Source organism: Corvus hawaiiensis, chromosome 4 (genome assembly GCF_020740725.1).
Source record: "Corvus hawaiiensis isolate bCorHaw1 chromosome 4, bCorHaw1.pri.cur, whole genome shotgun sequence".
Taxonomy (NCBI): domain Eukaryota; kingdom Metazoa; phylum Chordata; class Aves; order Passeriformes; family Corvidae; genus Corvus; species Corvus hawaiiensis.
The window spans coordinates 19,995,153-20,001,593 of record NC_063216.1 but is presented as its reverse complement, the minus strand read 5'-3'; the positions used below and the strand labels follow the sequence as shown (position 1 = coordinate 20,001,593).

The window sequence follows — 6,441 nt, the reverse complement described above, 5'->3', positions numbered from 1 at the left end:
TTGTTTTTTGGTTTTTTTTAATGGCTGCTGTAGGTGCTACATTACATTTTATGACTGGCTATAATTTTTAAACAAAGCAAATAGGCAGCTGGTGGACAGGTATTAACCAGGCAGCAGTCAGCCTGTCTTGACAAGGCTGATTCAGGTACAGCATTTGATAATGCTCATGTGGGAAGGGTGTGGATGATAATCCCAGAGGAGAAAAACAAACTGGATAGAGTGCACTCCATCATGCTGACAAAGACCTGAATTGTACATGCTGGGGTGCAAATAGGATTGTTTGCATATTCAGCTGACTCGCTCTTCCCTTTTCCCATCTCCGAACATAGGTGGTGCCTGAGCTCCTTGGGGAGCTGTTTGAGTTGGGGGGACAAATGTGTATGGGGGAGGGGGGTAAAGGAGCATGTGGAGGAGGAATGAGAGCAGAGAGGGTGCTGATTTCAGGGGCTACAATAGAAAGGGCCTAGCTGGTGGGGAAAATGCTTCGGGGATAGGATTTATCGGACTGAATATAGGAAGCTACAGATAAGCTTGTCTGACAGGCTTCCTTTTATATCCCTGACATGCAGTTTATCCCACTCTGAACTAGACATTTGCTCTCCAGAGCAAAATAAAGGTCCAAGGTTTGATTTCTTTTTTTCCCCTTTCTTTCTTTTTCTCAGCTGTCAAGGGATAAAGCTGAACTGAGGCGGGGAAAGGAGCATTTATTCCCAGTGGGTAAAGAGAGGAAGGCTGAAATGAAGGATTTTCTCCAATGATAGCACTCCCAGAGCAGCAAACCCCACCTCTGAGTTTCCAGTAAATCTGCAGGGAGTACAAAGCAAACCAATCAAGAAATGTCAAGGTGTATTTGCTGTCCTACTAACCTGGTGCCTCATTCCCTCTCTGGCACATGCTGCTGGGACACAAAGGTGCATCCCAATGCTGTGTGTCGGGGAGGGAGCATGGCTGTGAGCCCAGCTGGGGCAAGGTGACCAAATGGCTCCCAACTCCTGCTCTCCAGCCATCACAGAAAGGGGGTGCTGGAGGTGAGCTGCCTGTTTTGGGAACAGTGGTGCTTGGGGTCTGTGCCAGTCCTTTGTACCGTGCTCTCAACGAGGCAGAAATCCAACTGTAAAGAGGACCTCACACACACTTATCTGCAGCTGAAGCCAAGCAGCTTATGTTAGAGATCACTTAGACTTGACTGCTGTCAAATACTGGCTGCAAGTGAGATGGGTTTCCTCAGTGCCATATTTTACTTGGTGGCACATCTAGAACTTTTGGAAAGAGCTTTCTGAAATAAGCTCATCTTCAAGTTTTTTGCAGGTGTCTTTTTTACTTTTTTTTTTTTTTTCTTCTTCTTATAAAGAGAATTGGGCAATGACGGAATTTTCATGAAAGTTACCTCTTATTCTCTTGCTTCATATCCCAATGAACTATAAAGGAAATGCTGATAAATTTGGTATATTCCCCATCTAATGTTCCTCTGTGCTGTCCTCAGAGCATGTCCTGCCCCTAGTTGCTCTGTTAACTTGTCCCTGCTTATAACACTCCGTACATAAAACACAACTGGGCGCTTTTCGCTCTGATTAAAATCATGCTGTGCAATAGGAAATACAAATTAGCTCTGGTCTTTGGGCTCCTGACAAGTTTCCAGTGCCGCTTTCAACACCACAGAGATTGTGTAACTCCATCTGTGCGTGCTCTGTGTGGTGACGTCTCCCCCTCCGTCATGAGCTGGGCTGGCTGCCACTCATCCAGGTTCAGCTATTAATACTTCAAGCAGCTTTTAGAACTGAAGGAGGAAGAGATGTTGCCAGCAGCTGGGTGAAATGCAGAAACCAGCTTTTCCTTGCTAGGGGACTGTGTGGGAAGGGTTAAAAGAAGAAGGATTTCCTAGGTAATTCCCTCAGTCTTGATGTTTGTGCAAATACCTCCCTCTTCAATGAATGATTGAGGAACTCAGCACAGGAGAGCCAATGCTTCAGTACAAGATTAACCCCTGAAGGAAGAGCACAGTAGCCTCTTATTCAAACTAGAGCTTAAGTTTGTGCTGCCATGAAGCGCACGGCACTTTCCTGCCTTCTCCAGGGATTCAAGCCAGGCACACTGTGTTACATCATTTCAGCGTTGCTCACAGAAGGGCTGAGGCTCCAGCTATCGTGTCATGTTTTCAGCAGAAACCTGTAAGTCTCGGCGACTTCCTCTGAGGATGCTGAAGCAAACAGTGCCCAGACCTGTGAGTGAACAAGTTGCAAATGACATCGCCGGTTTGAAACGGTGCGTGGGCACGACGTGGGCAAATGTTCCCTGCACTGGGTGTTTTCTAAAGGTCTCTGAAGCATGAGGCATGACTGAATGACTTCTGTTTTCTTTAAATGATGAGTGGGAGAATTTTGAATCGTTGGTCTGCTTTTATTTTTGTTAAACGTGTGTGGGCTGGCAACATGACTCAGTATTTTCTCTGCAGATAAAAAGATCATACTGCCAATTCTGGGTATATTTCTGACAGCTTCCTACAGAGAACTGGAACACTTTTTCAGTCCAGAGCTTTGCTTTTCGGTAGCCTTGAGCCTATTGATGTGAAAATAAGTGATTTTAAAAATGAGTGTTTTGCCAAAATGTACATAAATACACTGAAGAAATGACCAAACATGGGGAAAGTCCCTCTACCCCCATGTTTTCCCAACAGTTTATCTGATTTTTTCACGGCCATCAATGTCTGATTTTTCTTTCTGATTCTCCCTAGCCTCAGTTGCTGCTGGGCCATCTCTTTGACTGCTGGATATCATCTCTGGTGTTTATTTAGCCATCCATGTCCTGCTGGGTGACAGCCACCATCCTGTGACTGATGGCTGTGAGTTGTCCCCACCTCCAAAGAGACAAGTAGGCATATTTGTGGGTACATGTATGTAGTTCAGGCAGAAGTCCCCAAAAACTCCCCTTTCTCCCTTCTGGCAACCTCCCTGCCCCGCTCTCCCTTCTTCATCCTCCCTTTATGCCATGTACAGTGTATGGTGTGTGCGCTGGGAGATACACAAAGCCAGCCATGGGCTTTGGATGCTTTCATTGTGCGACAATGAGTGCCCTCTTCTCCCATGCCCTCTTCTCCACTAATGTGCAGTGTGCTGGTGGTTATGTCTTTGATAAGAACAGGTTTCTTGCTAAGACCCCCACCTGTAATCATAACTCAACATTCTAGAGCTACCAATAAACCACTTTTCCCTGCTGATAGCAGCCCTCAGCCCCGTGGACCTTGCTGAAGGTCTGTGAATGGCTAGAGAATAACAGACTAACAGATGAAAGATGTTGCACAGCAAAGGTTATCTGTGAAGATGACGTGCCTGTAGATTCCTTCTGTAGAGTGTGCAGAGTGAAATGAATTCCATGCACTCTGCTTATTTGATTGCTAACTTCAACCACAGAAGAATTCCCACATTCAGTCCCTAGGAATGGCCTTGGCTAATGTGACCTGTACTTAGCACCATGACCCAAACCCCACTGTGATCCTGACTCTATACTGGCCCATACAACAGTGAGCTGTACCTGACCCATACATGCACAAGCATGTATTACAGTACTAGGCAACTGTATCATCTTCCTATCATTCCAGTTCCTCAGTCCCAAGATCTTCTTCCTGTTCTTGGTGTTTTTTGCACCTTCCACTGTCCACCCATGGCAATACTTCACCCCGAGCTTAAGGCTGAGCACATCCATCATCCCTACAGACCTCATCAGAAGCCACTTGAAGTGGTTGACTCAAGTGCCTTTGCACGTTTATCTCATAATGATAAGAAACAGGTGGCAGGCCTTATAGTTTCTCCACAATCTTCACATTATTCAGGAATAATCCTACACTTTAAGCCCTTTTTACCCCACAGCCTGATTCTAGCCTTAAGGATAAACTATCAGCCAGCATTCCTTGAAACACAAGCAGAAGCACTCTGCCTTACTGAGTACCAGCACTCAGGCTTGCCCTGAAGAGCAAGAGGTGGTGCTCTTTAGTCCTTGGTGTCCCAATCTCTAACCCTGACTTCAGAATCTGAAGAGCTGATGCTCTTTACTTACAGTCCTGTGCCTCTGAGTGCCAGAGTCACTCACCCCTGCCAGCCCCAGCCCAGACTGTGTTTCTAATGGTTTTGCTGGAATCTAGGCACGGAGATGGAAGCAGCCACTGGGACTTGCTTGGTGTACAAACTGTAAGTTGTGTTTTTCAGAGGTTGTGCTTGATGGGGCAGAGCATGTTTTGGTGGATTTTAGGGTGGAAAGATTATGTTTGGGCATGGCTTGAAGGACTAACTGGCTTGCTCAGCTGCTAAGGGGATGGTAGGCTGGGTACAAAATGGGGCATGGGGGACTGTAACAGTGTCTGTACATCAGTGAGTGAGCAGGGAGTCATGGTGTGTGGCACTGATCACTCTCCTTTCCTAAAACAAGCTTCACTGTTCCTGTCTTCTTACTTCTCACTGCCCTTCCACTGGTTCTTCACCACTGTCTCCAGCTTTTTTCCTCCAGCCTATGGATTTCCAGAGCTACCTGCTGCTCTAGAGTTGGTTCTCCAGCCCTCCCACGCCCTGTGTCATTGCTGTCTTGCCTGCTTTTGGCAGCCAGAGCTCATCCAGAGGCCGAGCATATGAACCCTATGTTGCCTATTAGAAGGCGGTCTGCTGACTGTATTTCACGTTGGTGTGTCTTGCTGGTTAGGAGACAAGAATGGAGAGTGCTACAGCCCCAGGTGTCTTCAGGTGTCATTGTGTTGCTGTGAATAATGAGCTTGCTTCTGAAGATTTTTGGGGATTGGCCTTTAAACTTGCTTCACTTATTTACACTGAAGGTAGGTATTGGATTTTTTTTTATTTCTGAACTGCATTTAATAAGACTGTCATAGAAAAGCTCTCATATTTCTGGGAAGAATACTTATTAAAAGAGGTTTTGTAATTGTTATGGTGTGCGGTCCTCAGCTTTCCTGAACTTTTGCTGTGTTACATTCAAATATAGTCTAGTGTGAGAAGCTTGGACTTCGAACTTTGAAAGAAAGCTTGGAAAGAGAAAAGTTAACAGCAGGTCAGACTGAGGGAGGTGGAGCTGCCTTATGCTGCTTTTTCTCCAACAGATGAACTTGGTATTCCCCGCCTGCTTAAGGAGTGCCTGCAGTAGACTGAACCATCAACACACCTTGTGCTGACATAAATCACAGTGGCAAAACGATATTGCTTGTGGCAGTAGGCAAAGTGCTTATTAAATAGTGAGCATTACTTTGCATGCTTAAGATCACAACTACTCTCTTTAAAAAAAAAAAAGTTTTTTCCATAATCAAGGCCAGTGAAGGGCACAGGGTGCTGAGACCAGCCTGCTTCCTCATTCTTTGCACTCTCACTGATGGGCTGCTTTCCTCTGTGTCAAGTGAAAACTTCCTCACCCAACCCAGTAGTGCTGCACTCACCCTGAGCCCAGTCAGGTCTCCTCCCCATGTAGCACATGTCTGGCAGCCTCACCCCATCTCTCCCGGGAATACCCACCCTATTCCCATGTGCCTTACCAAGGTGTTCAACGGGTTTGTCGCTTGTGGACACTTCCTGATACGCAACACGTGTGCATTTTTACAGCCAATTTGGATCAAGTCATCACTCCAGCTGGTAACTGCAGCTTCCAGATAAGACTGACCATGGGACAATGTAAGAAACACCCAATTAAGGAGCAAGGAATTGTCCATTTTCAGAGTGGCTACACACACCAACACTTTGTTGCACAGACACAGAATAACAACTCTAACTGGAACAGTTCTCTTGGTAGTCGTTACACTGCCTATAATTGTTTCTGCAAGAGTTTGCAGGCCTTACCATCCTGGGTGTACCTTTGAATCAGAGTAATAAAGGGAAACACTATTTTTAATCAGAGAGCCTTTTGGTATGTATTATTTCTTGAAACTCTGAAATCATCATTTGTTAACTTACTGGTGTTTTTTGCCCCTAATAAATTTTACATCAGCTTTTTAGAGGACTGCTGTGTCTGTGGCCACATTTAGAGTTGCTGAAATACTGGGATGTGTTGGAAAACTAAAGAGTACTGAAACATCCACAAATAATGTTCTGCAGGTCAGAACCTTGTGCACTTTCTAAATAGGTCAGGGTTTGGTTTGAGAATCTGGTGTTTTTTGAAGATACCCTTTACACTTCCTTTATTTCTCTGTTTCGTTCTCCATTCACAGAGTCTGCATGCTGGATTTATTTGTTTTACATTTCTTTGCTGTCCATTTTGCTGCCAAATCATCATCTCGTGTTGCTTGTCTTATATAAATGTTAACATTAGCAAGCTTTACAGTAACAGTCTGGAAAGGAAACATTTACTTCTGAGCTTCCCTCTGCTAAACAAACCTACAGCGTTTGCTTTTTTGTGGCTACTGGTGGTTAAGGCCATGGGTTGTAAAACTGTAATGCTGTAGGCAGTGTCTATTACAGT

At 45.2% G+C, this 6,441-nt stretch overlaps 1 long non-coding RNA gene across 2 annotated transcripts; it reads left to right on the top strand.

Moving 5' to 3' along the window:
* The first annotated feature begins 480 nt into the window (after nt 1-480).
* On the top strand, nt 481-5,879 carry LOC125325556. Of its 2 annotated transcripts, none has more exons than XR_007203386.1 (2): nt 481-4,816; nt 5,589-5,879. It is a non-coding gene; the product is annotated as an uncharacterized LOC125325556 (long non-coding RNA). The 2 variants fall into 2 exon arrangements; XR_007203387.1 differs by having other exon boundaries at nt 481-5,046.
* The last annotated feature ends 562 nt before the right edge of the window (nt 5,880-6,441 follow it).